The 24,496-nt window shown below is 57.8% G+C and overlaps 1 protein-coding gene across 5 annotated transcripts in view; it reads right to left on the bottom strand.

Annotated features, from left to right (window-relative positions):
- NAV1 (neuron navigator 1) overlaps positions 1-24,496 on the bottom strand; it is a 203,091-nt gene that overhangs the window by 172,163 nt on the left and 6,432 nt on the right. The window contains exon 2 of one of the 5 annotated variants that reach the window (XM_088845183.1): positions 21,598-21,748. The exons of the other annotated variants lie outside the window; for them this stretch is intronic. The gene's annotated coding sequence lies outside the window, so the exon portion shown is untranslated. The remainder of the gene's footprint in view (positions 1-21,597; positions 21,749-24,496) is intronic. 5 annotated transcript variants of the gene reach the window in all.

Here is a 24,496-nt window from a genome sequence, read left to right as displayed (position 1 = left end):
CACACGCTAGTAAAGTCATGCTCAAAATTCTCCAAGCCAGGCTTCAGCAATATGTGAACCGTCAACTCCCAGATGTTCAAGCAGGTTTTAGAAAAGGCAGAGGCACCAGAGATCAAATTGCCAACATCCGCTGGATCGTGGAGAAAGCAAGAGAGTTCCAGAAAAACATCTATTTCTGCTTCATTGACTATGCCAAAGCCTTTGACTGTGTGGATCACAATAAACTGTGGAAAATTCTGAAAGAGATGGGAATACCAGACCACCTGATCTGCCTCTTGAGAAACCTGTATGCAGGTCAGGAAGCAACAGTCAGAACTGGACATGGAACAACAGACTGGTTCCAAATAGGAAAAGGAGTACGTCAAGGCTATATATTGTCACCCTGCTTATTTAACTTATATGCAGAGTACATCATGAGGAACGCTGGGCTGGAAGAAGCACAAGCTGGAATCAAGATTGCCGGGAGAAATATCAATAACCTCAGATATGCAGATGACACCACCCTTATGGCAGAAAGTGAAGAGGAACTCAAAAGCCTCTTGATGAAAGTGAAAGAGGAGAGTGAAAAGGTTGGCTTGAAGCTCAACATTCAGAAAACAAAGATCATGGCATCTGGTCCCATCACTTCATGGGAAATAGATGGAAAAACAGTGGAAACAGTGTCAGACTTTATTTTTTTGGGCTCCAAAATCACTGTGGATGCTGATTGCAGCCATGAAATTAAAAGACGTTTACTCCTTGGAAGGAAAGTTATGACCAACCTTGATAGTATATTAAAAAACAGAGACATTACTTTGCCAACAAAGGTCCGTCTAGTCAAGGCTATGGTTTTTCCCGTGGTCATGTATGGGTGTGAGAGTTGGACTGTGGAGAAAGCTGATCGCCGAAGATTTGATGCTTTTGAACTGTGGTGTTGGAGAAAACTCTTGAGAGTCCCTTGGACTGCAAGGAGATCCAACCAGTCCATTCTAAAGGAGATCAATCCTGGGTGTTCATTGGAAGGACTGATGCTAAAGCTGAAACTCCAATACTTTGGCCACCTCATGTGATGAGTTGACTCACTGGAAAAGACTCTGATGCTGGGAGGGATTGGGGGCAGGAGGAGAAGGGGACGACAGAGAATGAGATGGCTGGATGGCATCACCAACTCGATGGACATGAGTTTGAGTGAACTCTGGGAGTTGGTGATGGACAGGGAGGCCTGGCGCACTGTGATTCATGGGGTCGCAGAGAGTTGGACACGACTGAGCGACTGAACTGAACTGAGCAACCACTAAAAAACTATGCAAAGGTAAGCATAAGACTCATTATGGTGGTCATTTTGCAATAAACACAAATGTTGAATTGTTATGTTGTAAATCTGAAACTAATATGTGTCAATTATATCTTAATAAAAAAACTGGATAAATTAAAGTGGAATTCTTAAAAAACTGTTCAAGTAACCCAGAGAAAGGCAGGAAAAAGAAAATAGAGGCATAAAAAAACAGAGAAAACAAGCAAAAAGAAAATGGCAGACTTAACTCATCCCATATATCTAATATGTGTCAATTATATCTTAATAAAAAAACTGGATAAATTAAAGTGGAATTCTTAAAAAACTGTTCAAGTAACCCAGAGAAAGGCAGGAAAAAGAAAATAGAGGCATAAAAAAACAGAGAAAACAAGCAAAAAGAAAATGGCAGACTTAACTCATCCCATATGACATAGATAATTTGAATAGCCATGAACTTATTTAAGAAACTGAATTCATAGTTTAAAAACTACCCAAAAAGAAATCTCCAGATGGCTCCACTGGGGATTCTACAAATATTTGAAGAAGAATTAACACCAAGTTTACATAATTTCTTCCAGAAAATAGAAGAGGAAACACTTCCCTCATTTTGAAACTTTTATGAAATGAATTATTCCAATGCCGAAACCAAAGGCAGTACCAAAAAAAACCCCACCATGGACCAATATCCCTCATGAACATAAACAAAAAAATTCATACTAAAACATTAGCAAATAGAATTCAGCAACACAGAGAAAGAATTACACACTGTGGTCAAATGGGGTTTACTGCAGGGATGCAAGGCTGGTTCAGTATCCAAAAATCAATCAATGTCATCCAGTATTTTAACAAGATGAAGAAGAAAAATCACATGGTCCTGTCTGTCAACGCGAAACAAATCTGACAGAAACCAACACCTGTTTATGATTTTTAAAAAACTCTCAGAAAAACAGCTCTAAAGGAGAACTTCCTCAACTTGGTAATCTACAAGAGTCCCGTAGCTAACATACTCAGTGCTTTATCCCCAAGACTGGAAATAAGGCAAAGATGCCAGTTCTCACCACTCACCACTCTTATTTAACACAGTGTTGGGTGTTCTAGCCACTGCAATAAGGCAAGATTAAGTAGTAAAGTGAGTGCCATCAGATCAGCAAGGAAGAAATAAAACCACCCTGATTTTCAGATGACATTACTGTGAAGAAAATCCCGAGGAATCTACAAAAATAAACTCCTAGAACTAATAAGTGAGTTCAGCAGAGTCACCAAAAATGACGTAAACACGGAAATATCAACTGCATCTTAATAGGTTAGCAATAAACACATAGAAACCAATATTTATGATATTATTTGCATTGTCAAAAGATGAAGATATGATACCAGAAGCACAGGCAACAAAAGTAAGAATCGAAAAACTGGACTACAAAATTTAAAACTTCTGAGCATCAGAGGATACAATCAACAGAGAAAAACCCTACAGAATGAGAGAAAAGTATTTGAAAATTATATATCTGACAAGGAGTTAATATATAGAATATATGTAGAACTCCTAAGATTCAACAACAGCGAAAAAAAAAAGAGTAAAAAAATGGGCAAAAGATTTGAACAGACATTTCTCCCAAGAAGATATAAAAGTGACCAAGAAACACATGAAAAGATACTCAGCATCGCTAACCATCAGGGAAACGCACAGAGAGATCCACCCTTATGTCCATTAGAACGGCTACTATAGAAAGAAAACACAGTGCTCCAATGTTCACTGCAGCACGGTTTACAATAGCTAAGACATGGAAGCAACCTACATGTCTATAGACAGATAAATGGATAAAGAAGTGTGGCACAAATATACAATGGAATGTGACAGCCATTAAAAGGAATGAATTTGGGTCAGTTCTAGTGAGGCGGATGAACCTAGAGCCTGTTATACAGAGTGAAGTAAGTCAGAAAAACAAATATCATATATTTAATGCATATGTATGGAATCTAGAAAAATGGTACTGATGACTCCAGCTGCAGGGCAGAAACAGAGCTGCAAATAGAGAACGGATGTGTGAACTCAGCAGGGGAAGGAGGGGAGGGACGGACCGGGAGAGCAGGCTGGATGGCGGACACGGTCGCACGCGGGGCAGACAGCAGTGGGAAGGCGCTGGGCCGCACAGACAGCTCCCCCCGGGCTCGAGACAACGGGGATGGGTGGGGCAGGCCCAGAGGAAGGGGACCCGCGCATTGTACGGTCGCGGCTGACTCATGTGGTTGTCCGACAGAGACCAACACAGCACTGCAGGGCAATCGCCACATGAAAAGAAGCAGAACAGAGGATAAGGAGGGCTGGTGAGGCTGCGGAGAAGACGGAGCAGAGCCCTCCTGCCCTGCTGGCGGGGATGTGAAACGACGCGGCCACTATGCACAGCAGTGCTGCAGGTCCTCTAAGCGGAGCGTTCCCGGAGGATCCAGCAATTCCACTTCTGGATATGTAACCAAAAGGACTGAAAACGAGGTCCCGAAGAGACATTTGTGCGCCATGTTCATAGCAGCATTATTCTTGATGGCTGGGATGTGGCGGCAACCTGTGTCCGTTGGTGGCTGAGTGGATGAACAAATGGGGTGTGCATATTCAGTGGAGTATTACTCGACCTGGACACGTGCTACCACGTGAATGAACTTTGACGACATGAAGCTGAGTAAAATAAGCCAGACACAAAAAGACAAACACTGTGTGATCCCACTTCTGTGAGGTCCCTGGAGTCGGATTAATGGAGGCAGAAGGTGGCAGGGCGGCCAGCAGGCCTGGGGGAGTGGGGAGCAGGGCAGCAATGCCGTGGAGTGCAATGGGGCCGCACTCAGCACAGCTGAGCTGCCCACAGAAAAGTGGTCAAGACAGTGAATGCTCTTATGCGCACTTTACTACTATTTTGTTTAAAAAGAAATATTTATGTGCCAATCAAATAACATGTATAGGGTTTGTAGGCTGACAACTACACAATGCTGATAAAAGAACTCAAAGATGACCTAAATAAATAAACAGACACATCATGTTCGCAAATTTCAAGATTCAGCCCAGAAAGATGTCAATACTTTCCAAACTGTTATACGAGTTGGACAACAATTGTTATCAAAATCAAAGCAAGTGTTTTTGGAAATATAATGGTTATTGTAAAATTTATACTGCAACACAAGGAAACTAGAATAGTCAAAACAATTTTGAGAAAGAAGAATGAACTAGGAAGACGCTGTCTGCCCGGCTGTGATAATTAGTCTAGAGCCACGGTAATTGAGACCTTGTGGTATTCGCGGAAGGACAGATGACAGTCAGCAAGCAGGTCAGTGCTGGACAGAGTATGGAAGCCACCCGGACAACCACACAAGCGTGACCCGCTGGGGTCTGAAAAAGGTGCAAAGCGATACAACAGAAGAAAGACAACTTTTTCAGCAAATGACGCTGGAGCAGCTGGACATCCATAGCCAAAGGTGAACCTCAAAAGGAAAAACACAAAAAAGAAGAAAAAAAGAAATGAATCTTAACCTATGTTTACACCTTACACAAACGTTAACTCCAAATGGATCATGGACTTGAATGCTTCTAGGAAACAGGAAAACAGCTTCGGGACCTGGGTCAAGGCAGAGAGATCTTAGATTTGACAACAAAAGCACAATCTATAAAAGCGAAAGCAGACAAACGGACTTCATCAAATATTTAAACTTGTGCTTGACCAAAGATGCTGTTAAGAGGATGAATAGACAAGCTAGGAGGAAACACTTTCCAATTGCACATCCAGCAAAGGACCAGTATGTCAGATACATAAAAAACTCTCAAAACTCAAAACCCAAACAATTCAATTAGGGAATGGGCAAATGACATGAAGAGACATTTCACCAAAGAGGATATAATAAGTCCATGAAAAGAAACAGTATCGTCAGCTCTCAGGGAAATGCAAATTAAAACCACTGCACTCACGTCAGAATTTATAAACAGTTACAACACCGAAAGCTGACAGAGATGCCGAGAAACAGATCATTCGTATGCTGCTGGTGGGGATGTAAAATGGTGCAGGCAGTTTGGAAAACAGCTGGGCAGTTTTCTTTAAAACACTAAACCCGCGACCACCCATAGCTTTGCTCAGGCTCCCAGAACCATCCAACATACTTTTCATCTATGAGCTTATCCAGTCACCACAGGGACCCTGGGAGGTCAATTCAGTTCAGTTTAGTCGCTTAGTCGTGTCCGACTCTTTGCAACCCATGAACCGCGGCATGCCAGGCCTCCCTGTCCATCACCAACTCCCGGAGTTCACCCAAACCCATGTCCATCGAGTCGGTGATGCTATCCAACCATCTCATCCTCTGTCGTCCCCTTCTCCCACCTTCATTCTTTCCCAGCATCAGGGTCTTTTCCAGTGAGTCAGCTCTTCGCATGAGGTGGCCAAAGTATTGGAGTTTCAGGTTCAGCATCAATCCTTCCAATGAATACCCAGGACTGATCTCCTTTAGAATGGACTGGTTGGATCTCCTTGCAGTACAAGGGACTCCCAAGAGTCTTCTCCAGCACCACAGTTCAAAAGCATCAATTCTTCTGTGCTCAGCTTTCTTCACAGTCCAACTCTCACATGCATACATGACCGCTGGAAAAACCATAGCCTTGACTAGACGGACCTTTGTTGGCAAAGTAATGTCTCTGCTTTTTAATATGCTGTCTAGGTTGCTCATAACTTTCCTTCCAAGGAGTAAGCGTCTTTGAATTTCATGGCTGCTGTCAGCATCTGCAGTGATTCTGAAGCCAAAAAAACCAGCTGTTTCCACTGTTTCCTCATCTATTTGCCATGAAGTGATGGGACCAGATGCCATGATCTTCGTTTTCTGAATGTTGAGCTTCAAGCCAACTTTTTCACTCTCCTCTTTCACTTTCATCCAGAGGCTCTTCAGTTCTTCTTCACTTTCTGCCATAAGGGTGGTGTCATCTGCATATCTGAGGTTATTGATATTTCTCCCAGCAATCCTGATTCCAGTTTGTGCTTCATCTAGCCCAGCGTTTCTCATGATGTACTCTGCATATAAGTTAAATAAGCAAGGTGACAATATATAGCCTTGACATACTCCTTTTCCTATTTGGAACCAATCTGTTGTTCCATGTCCAGTCCTAACTGTTGCTTCCTGACCTGCATACAGGTTTCTCAAGAAGCAGGTCAGGAGGTCTGGGATTCCCATCTCTTTCAGAATTTTCCACAGTTTATTGTGAGCCACACAGTCAAAGGTAGTGCTGTGATTATCCTCATTTTACAAAGGAAGGAACAGTGTCTCAGAGGGGTTAAACAGCTTGCCCAACGTCACACAGCTTGAAAGATCAGACACCAGAACTCGAACCAGGGAATCTGGCCCCAGAGTCCACTCTTAGGGCCACTGTACTACAGGGCCTCTTTATTTAGCTTTTAATCTCATAATGTATTTTAGTTTTTTAAATTGGAGGATAACTGCTTTACAATGTCATGCTCGTTTCTGACCTATGCCCACATGGCTCAGCCAAAGCTGTACGTGCGTCCCCTCTCTCATGAACCCCCTCCCACCTCCCACCTCCCTCTTGGTTGTCACAGCACCAGGTCTGAGCTCCCAGCATCACTCAGCAAATTCCTGCTGGCTATCTCTTCTGCATACGGAGATGTCTATGTTTCAGTATTGCTCTTATCAAGGCCTCTTTCAGAGTCTCCTGGACAGAGGCTGCTGTGGGCAGGGCTGGACCAGGCTGTCTGGAGCCTGGGTGGCCGAGGGCAGCTGGGGGGCTGTGGACGGTCCCCACTCTCCTCACCGGGCGGAGTGGGCAGTGCTGACCCTGCCACGCAGAGCGGCCTCCCGGGAAGAGGGCTTCTTAGAGTCAGTTCAGGCTGTGCAAAGCCACAGAGCTGCCCAGCCCAGCGGCTGGCAGCCATGCTGAGGAACTGGTCTGCCCTACCCCGCGGCCACACCCAGGGCAGCCACATCCAGGGCCAACCACGGGGGAGGGCAGGCGGTCTGGAGCAGTAGACAACGCGGGCCGCCCTGGTTCATCACGGAGGGTCCTGACTGCAGGACAGCGAGCAGCTGTGGGGGAACAGACGCTGAGTGTGAGGACGGTGCTGGGAAGTGCTGGGGCGGGCGGGCCGCACACTGTGCCCATCACATGGGCCTCTTCCAAGGTTTGTGTCTGTTCCCTGCCCGAGGCTTGGGCGCATGCACCCGCATCAGGAAGCAGCTCCCTGGGTGAGCAGCCCCACCATGGGCCGACTCCCTGTGGCCTCGGCTGGGTATCCAGCTGTCTGCACGTCCTTTGAACTGGTCAGGGCGTCTGGCCGAGATGATGAATTCCTCAGGGACAGACTCTGTGCGCGTGTAATTCAATCCAAGCTTGACCAACACAAATAAACATGATGGACGTCAGAGATTTAAACAAAGTTGATGGTTTACTTTCGAGGGGGGCCCATCTGTGGAGGCTCCCAGCGATGACCAAGCTCTAGGTGGGCTGGCCTGGGCCCAAGGTGGGGAGGAGCGGCTAAGAGGGGATGCCTAGGACACAGCCGGATGCAACCCCTCAGGGTGTCCATGGGGGCAAAGGGCCTCTGCTGTCCTGGAAAAACTAACCCCGCGTGTCCTCCTGCAGAGCCTGAGGGCCCTGCCTGGCCTCCTCGCTGGCAGTGAGCAGATCAGACGGGCACAGATGGCCCACTGCGCTTGCGGCAGCAGGGACTTCAGGATGAACAGGAACCTGCCCCCATGTCTCCCGATTCCAGCCCCGAGCTTGCCCAGTTACACTGCTCTGCGAAGCTAAGCGCCTGGTCTGGGACCTGAGTTCTGCAGGCCAGGGCGGGTCTGTCTGTCACAGAATCAGCCCGCACACCCCAGCCTGGAGGTGCCCTGCATTCCTGCTGCCCCGGCTTCTGCACGTCTCACCGCACACCTCAGATCACACGCACGTCAATGAGACACTCTGTCATGAAGGTCTTTGCCCGAAGGTGCTCACGGACGGTACCTGCGCTGACGGGGGGTACGGTGGAGGGATGACGGGATGATCAGATGTCGGCAGCCCCCAAGGACGCACGGCCCCCTCCCATGGCCGCTGGACGGGCTGTGGCGGGCACCCTGGGCTGAGCTGCTCAGACCGTCTGTGGCTCTTCCACCATGATAAACGGTTCTGCGGAGAACATTCTTGCCGCTAGACTTTGTACACGTTGATGAGCATTTACTTGGGATAAATTCCTATGTAATCCCTCTTTAATAGTGGGATAAACAAAACCATATTAGGAAGGGGAATGTGCTGCAGAAGAAAAATAAAAGTTACAATAAGCAATTCTCATCAAAAAAAAAAAAAAAGGAGGCTAGCCAGGCCCCCAGTTCCAGCTGTGGGCAACCAAGGAGCCGCTGCAGAGTTGGGCTCCCAGAGCCAGAAGCCAAGGGCCGTCACCTGGATCCCTTCGTCAGGGCCTGGCCCTCGCTGTGAGGGGTGAGCACACTTGCAGAGGCCCAGAGGACGCCCAGAGTACACGGACTCGGCTGTCCAGGGGGTGAGCCAGGCCACAGCAGCCTCTGTGCTCGGACCCGGCCTGCACGACCTCTGCCCCATCGCGTTCCCACTGCACGGCCACCCCACCCCCTGCACGTCCCCCATGAGCACCAGGCCCGGGGGGTGCCCAGCGCTGCCCTCACACTGCCGGGGTGGGAGGTTCTGGCCCAGCCAGGCCAGGAGGCCAGCAGAGCTCAGCATGCGGGCAGCCCACACCATGATCAGCAAGCCTGGTGGGGACGGAGCAGCCCCGGGCTCCTCTACCCTCATGGGGGAGGGGTGCACGTGGAAACGGCAGAAATGGGTGCCGAGAGGCTATGAAGCTCAGGAAACACGAGGCTCAGTCGCCTTAGCAACAGGCCACCAGGGTCAGCGGCAGAGCAGACACAGCTGCAGGGCTGGCGCAGGAAAAGAGGCTACAGCATCCAGCCCAGTTCCCAGGGACAGGCCTCCTGCTGCCACAGACAGGCTCCCGGGAGCCGGCCTGAACACAGGGGTGGCAGGGCCTCCACCACCCAGGGGTCGGCCCTGAGACAGCCCGGGGACACCCTCCACAGAAGCTGGGCCGTGAACAGTGTGTCCCACCCCCAGGCGCTGGGTGATGTCCCAGCCGCTCTGAAAACTCACCTCTCGTCTCTGAGGACAGCCTCGGGGGGCGTGTGCCTGGCTGGGGGCCCCTTCCCGCCACCGACCAGTGCCTCCCACCAGCTGGAACTGCAGGCCTGACAGGGATGGGCTGTGTGGCCAGACGCCCCTGGGACCAGAGGGCACAGAGCAGGGCGTCCCGACCCTGGCAGCTGCTGGCTCTTGGGTTTGCTGCCCTGTGCGGGAGAGCGGGGTGGCGCTGGGCACGGCTGCACACGGGCAGAGGCCTCACCAGGGAGCACCGCGCTCACGAGAGGCCGAGTGCCCACCAGGATCAGATGGCCCTGTGACGGCTCTCCCACAGTAAAGAATCCCAGTGACAGCATCAGCAATGAATCACAAATCATGAGGGATGAAGCAGACGCTGTATTTACGGTTGGAACCTCGTCACAAAAATGCCCTCACTGGTTCTCACGAGAACCCCGTGAAGCAGGCAGGCAGGTGACAGAGATACCTGTACTTTGCAGATAAACTAAGGAGGAGCAGCAAACTGACTTGTCCAGGGCCGCCCCGGTCAGAAGCCTCCAGGGCCTGGCCCTGTGGCCTCCACCAGGGTCTTGGGGGGCGTTCAGAAGAGCTTAAGGGCACACAGCCGGAGGCTTGGAGGGCCTCTGAGGGCCCCGACAGGACAGGGTCCCCTCCTTCCCGCTGCCCCCGCACCCAGCATCCCTGCACTGTCCCTAGAAGATCATGCTTCTCACCAATCACTCTGTAAGCCGTTCTTCCAGCTTACGGACACTGTCCCTTTCCTGCAACTCCTCCCCGCTCTGCTTGCCCCAATTTAGGTATTGACTCCGGGTCTGCAGGAAGAATCCAACTGACCTCGGTTTTTGGCAGATCTGTGATATTTATATCCTCCAACAAAGCCTCGTGTCAGTCACTTAGAGCGTGTGAATTCAAGCCAGGCCTAAAATAGCAGAAGAACAGAAATACACCTGAAGGATCAGAGACATCCCGACTCGGAATAAAGCTCAGGCCGGGTCCAGGCAAAGCTGGGTTTTTTTTTTTTTTAATTTCTATATTTTTAATTAACTTTTTGGAAACCGCCATAAAATTAAGAGAAATGTTCCCAGTTTCTGGACAAAGAACTCTCCCCACCTGAGCCATCTGAGGGTAAACTGCCGACCTCAGGCCGTCATCCCATGACTTCAGGGTTTGTTCCCTACGAGTCTGCACCTTCTACAAAACCACCTTGCAGCCTTCCCATACAGAAAGTCAACACTCAGGCATCGCCACTGGATCCCCCTATTCTTTTTGAGTTTGGTCACTGTCTACAGGGGGCTTTTCGTAGTAAAGAGACCCCGTCCAGGCTCACAGACTGCATTCAGACCCCGTCTCCTTTTAAATAAATATTTAAATGCAGATACACCCTTGGCAATCTAGAATACCTCACAGGCCTCAGATCACAGAGGGGTCTCTTCAACCACCTTGGAAGTCAAGACAAGGGCGAGGCCTTGACACACTCGAGTGTCCCTGAGTTCCCTGGAATCATTTGCTTTAAGAACAGAAGGTGATGTTAGTACTGGACACGGACTCCTTCACAGAGCCCAGACCCCCCAGGGCCGGCCCAGGCATCAGAGGGGTTCTTGCTGTGGCCTGACCACTCCCCAGCCACTGCCCCGTGTCCTCAGAGATGAGGCGGGGCCTAACCAGCTGCCGGCGGCCGGGGGAGGGGACGGCCTGGTGTGCCAGCACGTGGAGGAAACGCGCTTCGCCCGGGGGTCCTGCTCACAGGAAGCAGCTGGGCGAGGGGGCTGAGGGGGCCCGCCCCCCATTCAAGCCAGTGACCTAGAGCCCCCCGAGACTTCCGGGCTTTCACACCGGAGAGACCCCAGGGAAGAGAGGCCCCCAGCGGAGCCCCCCGAGCACCCCCTGGACAGGCCCTGTGCCCCGGGTGTTGCTTGCATTACCTCGCTGAGTCCTAATAACGTCACAGAGTGATTAACATGCCCACTTTCCAGGTGAGGAAACTGAGGCCCGAGGAGGCGGAAGCACACGCCCAGTGGCAGCCCTCAGGACACCTGAGTCTGCCCCGCCCCGCACGCAGCAGGCGCTCCGGGGCCCTGCGTGTGCGCGCGGCACAGAGGCCACCCCAGGAGCTGCGGGGCCCGGCCGACCGGCCGGCTGCACCCCCGCGCACGTCAGGAGGGACAGACAGCGCCGCTCAGACGGGGTTGGCGCCGCAGCCTTAGGACGCGTTGGGAGCTGGTGCTGGGTTAACAGCCCAGGTCTCCCCACGGGACCCGCCAACACCGGGACAAGAAGCGCTGCCCCGGGACATGGCCGCACCGGGGGCTCAGCCTGGGCGGGCGGAGGGGCCCGCAACAGCCGCCCCTGCACGCCCTCCAGGCCCATCGCACTTGCTCTCTGTGGGACCGCAGTGCTCTGACGGCCCAGGGCTCATCGGCGCTGTCTGCACACGCAGGCGCCCCTGACTGCCGGCTGAAGCAGACAGGATGTACCCTGAGCCCCGTCTCTGAGCCCCGCGGCGGCAGAGTGGAGTGGTGGCAGGGCCCGGGCTGCCCCCCCAGCCCTGTGATGGAGGCCCCTCTCCCCTGAGCTGGCTACTAGCCCCGTTCACCCATCAGTGCTCAGGTCTGGGATGCCCCATCAGAGAGCCTACAGAGAAACCCCCCTGTGCCCCCAGAGGCTGCCTCCCCACTCGCAGTGTGGGGTGCCTGTGAGCCCCCGCAGCCGGCAGCTTCCCGTGTGACCGGCAGGAAGGGCAGGGTGGGGAGGCCTGGACACTGATTTCCAAACTCCACCCGGTTCAAGATCGTAATCAGCGTCCCGGGAAGGGCAGCTGGTCACCTCCTGTCTTCCGGTGGCTGGGGGGTGGGGTGGGGACGATTCCAGAGAATGGACTAAAGAAGCCGGTGCCTGGGGGTCTGGGATCACAGGCGGGTGAGCCAACTGTGAACACCCACAGGAAAGACATGCAGAAGGGTGTGTTAGAGCTTTGATTGGGATGGAAAACGCCTGAGCAAATATTAAGCAAAAAACAAAAACACAAAACTGTAGGCCGGGCATACACCTGGAGTGAGAGAGGAGCTCTCCCAGAAAGAGTAGACAGAGCAGCAAGGAGCTGAGAGGCCGGGAGGCAGCTCCTGGGGATGGCCGGGAGGCTGCTCTGCGCTGTGCTACTGGCCCAGCGGGGCTCCACCAACCAGGGGAAAGGAAAACTGTTAGAACTCAGGGGGAAGGACCCATAGCGGGGCGTCTCGGCACCACACAGTTGACTCCCAAGGGAAGCGGGGTCCCTGGGGGTCTGCGGTGGGCAGGGAGAGAGCCCCGGGGGGCAAGCACCTGGATGAGCGAGGGGCAGGCTGCCGGGTTGCTGGGACACCCTCTAGGCAGCAGCACAGCTGAAGTACTGAGCAGGGTGTGAAGCTTCAAGCCCTGAGCAGCGCCCCTGGGCACTCAAGGGCTGGGGGACCCAAGGGGAGGGTGTGGTGGGCTTCCTGGAGGCGGCAGGCCTGGCACGGGTCTGCAGTGTGAGCTGGGGGAGGACGCAGCTGCTGGTGCTCTGTGTGGCGAGGCGAGGGTTCTCGGAGAACAGAGTGGAGCTGTCAGACCCTGGGTTTGCTGGGGGTGGGGACAGTGGGGGGGTCCAGATGTGACAGGAGACCCCCCAGCTAGGGGGCGGGGCGGGGCAGGGCGGGGTCAGGCCTGTGAGAAGGACCACAAGAAGCTGAGGGTGGGAGGGCGGCGTTTCCAGCTGATCTTTCAGAGGAATGTCTGCAGGGGCTGCAGGGCGCGCTGGTGCCAACTCTGGGCTCAGTTCGGTGAACTGGGGGCAGGGGAGGGTCTGGCGCCCCTGGTGACGGACGGCTGGCCTTGCCCTCCCCACCCCGGGGCTGGGGGTCCAGCCTGATCACGGGCACCGCGAAGCAGGGGATGGGCACAGCCTCCATTGTGCTCGGGTCCCAGGGGCTCCGCTAGTAAAAACGACTGTGACCCGCTCTGCAAACAGCAAGGCTGCTCACAAGAGAGGGATTCTTCCCCACAGAGGGGCTTCAGTTCCCGCGGGGTCTGCCTGGAGAAGGGGCCCTTCTGTTCCCCTGCGGTCTGGGTGGACGCCACGTCCCTGGGAGAGCGTGCCAGGCCCCGTGCCTGTGGCTGGCAGCTGCCCCCGCACAGCACAAGGGCGCTTTGTGTGTCTCCCCAGCCCGGCGCTGGGCTGCTGAGACCTGTGAGGGCGCGGGCGCCGGGCACCACAGGGCGATGAGCTGCAGCCAGATGCCCACTGCGCCCCTGCCCCACGGCCCTGCTCACGCACCCCTCGGTCTCACTCCAAGAGGGGGACTACCATCACCTGCCAGGAGCCAGGACCCCAAGACACCTTGGCACTTGGAGCCCATGAGCATGTCCCCCGACACGAGGGCCTTGGCAGATGTGGTCGGGTTTCGAACCAGTGATGGGTGACCCCAGGTGATCCAGGGGGACCCAACCCAATCACACGGAACCCCTCACAACAGAGCCTCTTTCCCAGCTTCAGAGACAGAGGGTGGCGTGGGGAGGGTCCCGGGTCCTGCCGCTGCTCAGAAACGGAGGAAAGTTTCCTCAGAAGGTGCCGAGCGAGGATCCCCTGAGGAGCACGCCCAGCTATGCAGGGCCTTAGCTTGGTGGTCCCCCAGGACCCCGACCTACAGAGCCGGGGGCAACGGGGGTGCAGGGTGGGTGGGGAGCCACCCAGTGGGCAGGGTCGGCGCCCTGGGATGAGCCCTCGATGAGAGGTGGGGAGGGGCGGGAGCAGGAGGAGCCCTGACCTCGGCCCCGACCCGAGGGGATACCCCCAGACCCCGTGCTCAGCCTGGCCCCACAGGCGAGGGCCTGCAGAGCCTGCTGGTTGCCCTGCGGCTCCCCCACGGTCCCGCCCCCCTAACCTCAGGCACCCCTTCAAACAGGAATCGTGCCCTCACCTTGCAGAAGAGGAAACGGAGGCTCAGAGAAGTCAGGGGCGGGGGGCGGTTTCAGGCCTGGAGCACATGCCCCAGGCATCCAATGCCAGCAGCCTCTGGTTAGCGGCTCCAGGGGTCACCCCACCACACCCTCGCACCTATGGCATCTGCTGGGGCCCTCCGCCCCCAGGGAGCACCTCTGTGCCCGCCCCTTGCCCAGCCCAGTTGCCCCAGGAAACCACACTGGGCAGAGGTCTGCCGTCGGTGCTTCTCCGAGGGGTTCCTCCGGGTCACGTTTCCTGCCTCTGTTTCCTCAGGAGCAAGCCCAGGGCAGCTCCCCGTGCTGCCCTCTGCCCAGCCCGTCACCTCTGAACAGGGCGGCCACTCCCCACAGGTCAGGGCAGCTGAGTCGAGGGCCCAGGCCACCCGTCCCAGCAAATACAGCTCACGAGGCCCACGTGTCACCTGTCTGACCGCCCACCACCTGTGCAGCCTTCACCCACTTTTCAGAAGAGGAAGCCGACATGCGACAAAGCTCACTAGCCGTGGTCACCAGGCACAGGGGTCCAGGATCCAGACAACAGTCGTGGCCCCAGAGCCCACCTCCTCCCTGGGTCCGGCTTCCTTATGGACAAGACCCCGGATAGAACACCAGGGGCAGGAGCGGCCCAGAGACCCGCTCACCCCTACCCCCCACAGCACAGAGCCCGCCCCAGCCCAGCTCCAAGAGCCCCGGTACAGGACTGCTGCCTGTGAGCCGCCCGAGAGAAGCTTGGGGCTGGGCTGCCACAGGCAGTTACAAAGCGGCCAGCCCTGCCAGAACCCCTTGGCTCTTCCTGCCGAGATGCAGCTGGCCTCCCTGCTCCCAGGCCAGGCCGGCCACTCAGTCTGGGTGTGGCCCGCTGTGGAGGGGCCACTCTGCTGGGGGTGGGGGTGGGGTCACAGGGCCCACAGTCAGAGCCTCCCAGGCCTGCACCCAGCCCGGAGTCTGCCTCCCGGACCCTCGCCTGCAGAAGCCCCTCCTGCCGACAGCACCCTGACCTGAGGTCCCGAGGTGGGCTCACCTCAGCCCACCAGCCATTCTCAAACTTAATCGCTCTCAGTTCTCAGGTGCCTTTATTCTGATCTTGAAGATCTTGCTCCCAAGCTGACGGCACGGGAGCTCCTGACTTCAGGGAGAGCCCCCCAAACTTACACGGGAGGCAGAGCCCACCCCAACAGTGCCTGCCGTCTGGGCAAAAAGACTCGGAAGGAAACCCTAGAAACGCATGATGGAGCGTGAAGCCAGCCGCCCTGCAGGTCCATCTTCAAGCCCCGGAGGCTGATGCGCCTGTCGGCTGCCGGGCCAGCAGGGAGGGGAACTGGGGTGAGCACCCGCGCAGGGTGCGGTGTGGCAGCCCGCGCGCCTGACAGGGAGGGCCTCTCATCCCCTCGCCTCCTCGAGGCCGGGGCCCTGCTCTCTGCATCCACAGTCACCGCCCTCCCAGCACAGAAACCTCACCTCACTTAGAACAGTCCCTGACTGACCACTCCCACGGTCCCAGCATTAAGGGGCTGCAGACACCATCCCTTCAAAACAGAGGTGGGGGAACTCGGGGCAGAGCAGGGCCTCCCAAGGCTCCCGGGGTCAAAGCAGGGACTCAGGGGGTCTCAGCAAGAGGAGGTTCAGGGTGCCAGGACCCCACTCCCACTCAGCCCCAAGACAGCCCCTGGATGGACGCCCCCTTGGACCCTGGAGGGAATGAGGTCTGGGAGTGCAGCAGAGCACTGACCCGCCCCAGGTCCAGGGCGGCTGCGTGCCTGCGGGGCCAGCCTGGAGCGTGGCCAGGCCTCAGGGCTCAGGACATGCTACCCAGGCCCTCTGTCCAGGGAAGCAGCCCTGCATAGCGGGGCTGAAGGGACAGCAAAGCCACAGACCTGGGCTGCGGAGGCCTTGGGCCTGCAGGGCCGGGGGTGGGGTTTCAGGGGGCCTTTGCCCCTCGGGGTCTCTGTGGGGCGAGGCCCCGGGCCGCACAGTCCCAGTCCACCTGCCTCCCACTGGCTGCGTCGCCCCCTGGCCCCAACTGGTCCGGATACAGGGCCGCTGGGCTGGCCCAGGACGCCCCCGGGGCGGCGGGCAGTGGTGCAGAAGGGGACTCCCGGGGCTGCCACCAGCCCCCAAGGAGAAGAGCAGCCGAGGCCCCCGCGGCTGCGGTCTACACGGTGGACAGGACCCGCTTCTGTGGGAGGCTGCGCCCTCTCGTGGCAGCGGCGGGAAGACGCAGCCGCGGCAGACAAAGGGTGAGCGTCCTGCCTGGGGCCCTGCACCCTCCCCACAGCGGCCCCCACGGTAGGGTGGCACCCCACCCCGCCTGGGGAGGGTGTGGACAGGCACGACCCTGCTCCCGAGGCCTCCCAAATGGAGCCCTGAAAGGGGGGTACCCTACAGCTCCAGGCGACAGCCCCACACTGCACCTCCAGCCCCACCAAACCTGCCCTTCCACCCAGTGGGGACCCAATGCCCTGCTCCCAGCTTCTCCACAGGAAGCCAGGGCCTCCCCGCCCTCCACGGGGCTCCAGGCAGCCCCATGTCCAGCCCTCCAAGGACACACGGCCGGTCCTCCAACTGGACTGGGAGTTCCCCGTGTGGTGATGGGACTGACCGGGGGCCAATTCCCGGCAGCACCATCCCCTCTGCGGCTCCCAGGTGCACCCCCAGGCCTAAGCGGGGTAGCCGTGACCAGCCCAGTTACAGGGAGCTCGGCTCTAGAGACCAGCCTCGCCCCCGAGTGGATGCTGGGTGTCATCGCCCCATCCCCACCAGCCCAGTGAGCTAGGATGGGACAGTCCCTGCTGGACAGTGACGCCCACACCCTCCTGCCCACACATGGAGCTCCATGCCCTCCTGCCCTCCCAGGCCCCACCCCCAACAGGAGGCCTCTCTGCCTCCTCCCTCAAAGCCCAGGCCGGGTGGATGTGCCTGCCCCTCCCCAGCCCTTCCCCGCTCCCCCCAGCCCAGCGCGTCTGACGGTGTTTGGGTGATGACAGGAAGGGGGCTGTCCTGCCGGCCACTCCCAGCTCTAATGGCTCCTTCTTTCCCATCTGAGTGGCGTGGCCTGTAGTCCTCGGCTCACCCGCCTGAGATGCGGGAAGGTTGCTCTCCAGCAGGGGAGGGGTGGTGAGACCCTGGGACCCCTGCAGCAGGTGCGGCTCTGCAGGCAACCCTGCCTGGAGGCCTAAGGGCCTGCGTCGTGGCCGGATGGGGCCCTGGTTGAGCTCACCTGCTCGGGAGCCCAGGCCTCAGGACAGCCTGGCTGGCGACCTGCAGGCTAGGCTCAGGGACCTGGACAAGCACACAGCCCAGCCTCGGGAGTCTCCCCAAACCACAGGCAGGGGAGGCCCGAGCACAGGCTTACGACCCACGCTCAGCCAGGTGGCCACAGCGGACAGGCGGCACGTCAGCACCACTGCTGGTAGCTGGGGCGGCACAGGCAGGGTCAAGCCCGTCCTCCAGGGGCGATGATGATCTGGGTCTCTCTAAGAAGGCAGCACTCACGCCCGTCCCCCAGGGGTGATGGCGATCTGGGGTCAAGCCCGTCCTCCAGGGGCGATGACGACCTGCGTTTCTCTAAGAAGGCAGCACTAGGGGCCCTCTTGGGTCTCCAGCACAGGATGCTGTCGGCCAGCTAGGAGCAGGCAACACACCTGAGACGGCCCCCGGGGTGGTCAGGGCCTCGAGAGGAGAAGGGCTGCTCAGAGACACCCCCCCCACCGACCAGAGGCCCCCTCTGGGACAAGTCTGGGCCAGCAGGACCGAGATCAGGAGGCTGGGGGCTTTGGCCTGACACCCCGCCCCACCCTCCGCCTGCCTCAGTCCTGGGAGCCCGCCCCCCAAGAGGCTACAATCCCTCCCGCGTCGCCCCCGCCAGCCCTGTGCTGGTTCTGCTGCACGGTTACCCCTGGGCTGAACCCTGGTTTGCTTTCCCACCCGTCTCGTCTCCGAGCCTGGACCACCTGTCCTGGGCCCAACGCTGCCCCAGCAAGTAAGTGCTCAGTGAACAAGCAAGTGCTGGGGCATCAGCAAACGCGGCGCCTCCCTCCCGCTTGGCCTGAAAGCCCGTGTCCCACCCTCCGGACCTTCTCACGGCTGTCCTTGTGAGCACACACCCAGCAGAGCCACTGCCAGCTCCCAGCGGCCCTGGGCCGCCCGCTGACCCCCAGCTCGGTGGCCTCCGGGGCCTTCCTCCCCTCCCCCCACCCCAGGGGAACCGCCAGCCTCTCCCCCTCTGGCCTGTCTTCTGGAAACACCTTTTTCCTGCCCGCAGGCCACTGTGCTTCCTGCAGGAAGAGGGCCTTCGGATGGGAAAGTTTTATTTATAGCGCCTCACTGGGGGCGGGCGATGGCCAGGGCTGCAGGTGAAGCCTCAGGCCTTGTGAGGGTCTGACCCCGAGGAGGGAAGCGGGGTGCCAGGTCGAGGGCAGGCCCGAGAGGTGGGGCTTGGGCACCGACTGGTCCCCCCAGCTTTTCTGCATCTGTCGGGGACCCCACAGCTCTCCCCGGTCCCCAGACGTGAACTCTCAGAACTACGGAAGCAGACTTAGAAGACTGACATCTGGAGAAGAGCCCAGAGACCAGCTCTGATGAGCGGATGGGAGGCGGGAGGGAGGGAGTCCGTCAAGAAGGTACAGGCGCCACTAACGCGGCCTTGCAGGCCACAGCGACAGCCGGCCTGGCACCACCCGGCCTCAGCCCGTGGCAGGAGGCGGGCGGGATGTCAGAAGACGGCTGAAGCGCTAACCTCCATCGTCTCAGCGCGTGATCTCGTTTGGAAACAGGGCCCCTGCAGGTGTGAGTGGTTGGGACCCTGGAGCAGGGCACCCGGGTCAGGAGAGGGAGACCCTGGACACAGACACACACCAGGGCCTGATACGAGGACTGCAGGGAGGAGGCGGCCCTGAGCACGGAGGGAGAGGCCAGTGAGGAGCTGCTGGCCGGGGGACACGGGGGCCGGGAGGGGCAGGCAGGCGAGGGGGCCCCGCCCCCGCCCGACGGCAGTCCGCTTCGGCCGCCCCGCTGCTGGCGCCGTGTGGCACAGGCCCAGCGGACCGACACGAGCACTTGGCCCTGCTTGCCTCCCCCGGGCCCGCGCTCAGGGCAGCGGGCTCACTCTCGCGGGAGGGGTCCCTCTGAGGGGCCTTCCCACTGGGCTGCCCCCCAGCAGTCGCTCGTGGCTGACAGCAGTCCCGCCGGCCCACCCGTTCCATCCATCAGTCCACTGGGAGGCTCCCCTCGGAGCCCGGAGCACGGGCTGGGGCCCCTCCAGGACCCAGAGCTGAGCCAGAGCTCAGACCACCGGTCGGACCCCTCTTGGAGCCTCGGTCTGAGCTTTCCGTGAGGGAGGAGATGGCTCAGTGGCCACAGACAGGGAGCCGTGACTCGGGGAGCCGTCTGGGCACAAAGGCGAGACGCACCCACAAAGACCTCCAGCTCGCCTCAGTCCCCGACCCCGAGAGCCTCTCGACTCCCCAGGCGGGAAGAGCATCAGGAGCTGCCCCCACAAACAACTGAGTCCATCCCCACGGCGGCAGTGGGAAGGAGGAAAGCACACCACTCGGCGGGGATGAGCCTCAGAAGCCGCTCGCTGAGTGGAGGAGGCCAGCTGCTCCCGGTGCCCGCTGCGCAGTCTGGCTCGGCCACTCTCGTGAACCCTCCTTGCGAAGCCGGGGCTGTTTATGAGGCCCTGGAGATAGCCGGGGCCGGGAGGTGCACAGGCTGTGCCCAGGGGCCCGGGTCCCTCCAGTGCCCCCCACCCCTGCCCAGAGACCTGAAGGCCAGGGGGCCCCGAGGACCACAAAACTGAGAGCCAGCCCTGCCCCGCTCGGACATATAAACACCCCCTGGGCATAAATCCACCCAGAAGCATGGTCCGTGGGGCTGGGCAGCCAAGCACTTGCAGCCAGTGTGCTTTGGCCCCAACACCTGGCCCAGTGGCGTTTGCCCTCTGAGGACCATGTACCATGGCGCTGGGGGCAGCACGGGGTGCCCAGACCAATGCGACAATCGGGGCCAGTGGGAGGTGACCGCTCAGTGGCCACGGAGAGCCAGGAGCAGGGGCTCCTGTGGGCCGGAGAGGGACGGATGCCCTCACCACCCGGGAGAGGGACGGAAGCCCAGGAGAGGGGACAGACCCCCGGGAGAGGGGATGGGTGCCCAGGACCACCCGGGAGAGGGGACGGACACCCATGACCACCTGGGAGAGGGACAGACACTCAGGAGAGGGGACGGATGCCAGGGGAGAGGGGACGGACGCCAGGGAGAGGGACGGACACTCAGGACCGCCTGGGAGAGGGACAGATGCCCATGAGAGGGGACAGACCCCTGGGAGAGGGGACGGGCGCCCAGGACCACCCAGCAGAGGGGACGGACACCCACGCCCTCCCAGCTATGGATGCCCCACCGTGTCCCCGTGAGCCAGGGTTTCCTGACCCAACTGAGTCAGGACCCTCAGGCTGCTCCAGGTCCAAGCCCAGCCCAGCAGGCTCACCTCCCTCCATCCTGGGCTGCCTCTCCAGCCCTGTGGGCCCATCGCCCCTCCCAGACTCAGACACGGAGGCCTCTGTCTCCACTGCATGTGGGGCTGGGTGTCCTGGCCCCTGTGGCTGGCTCTGCGGGGCCCCTTCCACCCTCTCCCCACTCATGCCAACCCTGGGGCACATTCTGGGCCCCCCAGGGGCCACGGCCAGCACGTGGAAATGGGGTGACTCAGGGTGGCGTGGTCTTGAGAGATGAGGCCTTGTGGTGACACACAGTAGGGAGCTGGGTAACTGTGGAGTGACCTGGATTCACAGGACTCGGGGGGCGGGGCATCGCTCCAGGCCCGCTGACAGGCCAGAGTGCTCACTGCATCACCAGACGGCACAACTAAATTCACGCAAAACGGTTATTTTCAACGCTGAGGAGGAAATGAGAAACAGAACTCAAAATATAACGCTTTTGCAGTGTTCCTTAGACTAACTGGGTAAAGGCTGCAGGGATGATAAGATTAAGTAGCTGTTCTTAAAAGACAAATCTTAAGCACTTGTCAAAGTAAATGCAATAGGAAAGTTAGTAAAAAGTCGACGTGAGAGGTTCCTGCCTCTGTGTAACAGGCACAACCTCTGCGGGCCACTGAAGACGCTGCCCACCCGGCTGCGCAGGCTGGGGGCAGGGGGCCGGGAAAAACGGGGACCCCAGTCACACCGATCCCCCAGGGCTGTGCGGCTTTGGGCAAGCTGCCTACCCTCTCTGTTGTTCAGTCGCTAAGTCGTGCACAGCTCTTCAAAACCCACGGACTGCAGCACGCCAGGCTTCCCTGTCCTTCACTGTCTCCCAGAGTCTGCTCAAACTCACGTCCACGGAGGCCGACGCTCTCTGGGTCCTGGCTTCACCATCTGCAGAAAGGGGACATAGGTCCTGCCTTTCAAGGGGTGCCAGGGGGGTGAACGAGATCCTGGAGTGGGAAGTCAACCCGCGGGGGCCGCTCATAAAACTAGAGGCACTTCCACATGGGAGGCTTCAGAAAGAGGCAGCTGGGGACGCGGGACCAGGCTCGTGGGGCTCCAGGTTGGCTCAGCTTCATGCATGAGGTCAGGCCACAGCTGCACACGGTGTGCCGTGAGGGTCTGCGTGCCACAAGCCCTCATGGCACGTCCTTCAGGGCTACCTCTGCACTCACTAGCCCCACCAGCTTCTAAAACAGAAGGCCTGGGGCTGAGGAGACTTCAGAGGCCCACAAGGGAACCTAGGTTCCAAAATACAAAATAGAACTGCAAAAGCTGAAATTAACCAAAGTGACTGCATCTGTAAATCCTAACATCGTGCCAACTGAATTGATAATTAAATTTACTTTTCATACAATGCATTATATTTGAAAATAAGTGGTAGGGCTTCCCTGGTGGCTCACAGGTTAAAGCGTCTGCCTCCAATGCGGGAGACCCGGGTTCGATCCCTGGATCGGGAAGATCCCCTGGAGAAGGAAACGGTAACCCACTCCAGTATTCTTGCCTGGAGAATCCCATGGACGGAGAAGCCTGGTAGGCTACAGTCCACGGGGTCGCAAAGAGTCAGACACGACTGAGCGACGGAACGGAACGGAAATGTTTTCTCACTTCACAGTAGTTTCTGCTGAGGTTCAGGGTTACCAAGAAATAGCCAACATTAAATGATTAAGAAATGCACTGCCAATGTCCAAAGACTTTGAAAGTTGTTTTTAAAATTTTTACAATGAAAATATCAGTGCTCCTGTGGGGTGCCAGGTGTCCGAGGGCTCTGGCTGGTGAGACTGCCCAGCAGGCCTGGGGTCAGGGCTCAGCATGACCAGTCAGGCCGGCCTCCTGCCCTGACCCTCTCATGTCCAGACGCCAGGACCCTGAGTGCCAGGCCAGCCGTTCTCACCACGCAGTGCCAGCCTCCTCTTTGGAGGATGACCGACACGACCCAGGACGCTACGCTGATAACTCGAGTCCCCGTTTCACCATCTTCAGAAAACACCCTTCATTACCCGACAAAGTCGTAGGAGGCCTTCCCAAGAACCCACCTGCCAATGCAGGAGATGTAAGAGACACGGGTTCAGTCCCTGGGTGGGGATGGTCCCCTGAGGAGGGCATGGCACCCACTCCAGCACTCTCGCCTGGAGCATCCCAGGGACAGAGGAGCCACTTCACCACTGAAGTGACTTGGCACAGCACAAAGCGACAGAAAAGAACTTCTTTCTGCGTTGCTTCCTCCCAGAGGTTGATGTTCATTCTTTTCATGGGTTATTTTCCACCTATAGTCTTGAGTTTCGGTCTTTTGTTTTAGGACGGTTCGACAACTCTCTTGAACCGTCCCCCGAACAGGACAAGAGTGTTGGCGACCCTGCCCCTCCCTGAGGCCACAATTGATGCTCAGTCGCCCAGAGACCATCACCCACGCTTAACTCCCCAGAGACCACCACCCGCCCCTAACTCCCCAGAGACCACCGCACCTAACTCATCCAGAGACCACCACCTGTGCCTAACTCCCCGGAGACCACCCCCACCTAACTCATCCAGAGACCACCACCCACACTTATCTCCCCAGAGACCACCCCCCGCGCTTAACTCCCCAGAGACCACCACCCGCGCCTAACTCCCCAGAGACCACCACCCGCGCCTAACTCCCCGGAGACCACCACCCGCGCCTAACTCATCCAGAGACCACCACCCGCACCTAACTCATCCAGAGACCACCACCCACGCTTATCTCCCCAGAGACCACCACCCGCGCCTAACTCCCCAGAGACCACCCCCACCTAACTCATCCAGAGACCACCACCCACACTTATCTCCCCAGAGACCACCACCCGTGCTTAACTCCCCAGAAACCACCACCCGCGCTTATCTCCCCAGAGACCACCACCCGCGCTTATCTCCCCAGAGACCACCACCCCCGCCTAAGTCCCCAGAGACCACCCGCACCTAACTCATCCAGAGACCACCACCCACGCTTATCTCCCCAGAGACCACCACCCGCGCCTAACTCCCCGGAGACCACCACCCGCGCTTAACTCCCCAGAGACCACCACCCGCGCCTAAGTCCCCAGAGACCACCACCCGCGCCTAACTCATCCAGAGACCACCACCCGCACCTAACTCATCCAGAGACCACCACCCACGCCTAACTCCCCGGAGACCACCACCCGCACTTAGTTTGCTTCGGGAGGACAGTGCAGGTCGTACTCAGGGCCGGGGCTGCAGTGTGGTCTGCACCCCCTCACTCTGTCCCTCGGTGAGATAGGGGCGGCACAGCGGAGCCTGAGGCCTCACGAGGCAAGGTGGGGAAGATAAGGAACGCGAGAGACGCGCACAAAAGCTCTGCAAATACGCGCTCACTTGCCACGCAGCCGCTGGGCCTGGGGGGCCGCTCGGTTAACTCTCTGGCCCTCAGCTCCTTCACCAGTAGAACGGGGAGAAGACCAGTGCCCATCGCACTGAGAGGCTGTGAGCTCAGTTCAGAGCGCTTTGCCCTGAGGGCACGCCTGGCCCAGTGTAAGGGGTCGTGACCGCAGTCCCTCTTCCTGGAGAGAAATCCACAGCTTAGACCCCAGCAGGGCAGGTGGAGGGAGGCACGGCCCTCTGGAGGGGGCACTGGGGCACGTGAACACGGCCTGTGGGGGACAC

The sequence above is a fragment of the Moschus berezovskii genome, chromosome 17 (assembly GCF_049115385.1).
Source record: "Moschus berezovskii isolate FMDL1 chromosome 17, NW_MosBer_1.0, whole genome shotgun sequence".
Lineage (NCBI taxonomy): Eukaryota > Metazoa > Chordata > Mammalia > Artiodactyla > Moschidae > Moschus > Moschus berezovskii.
Note: the sequence above shows the minus strand (reverse complement) of the source record. Positions and strands in the feature narration are given on the sequence as shown.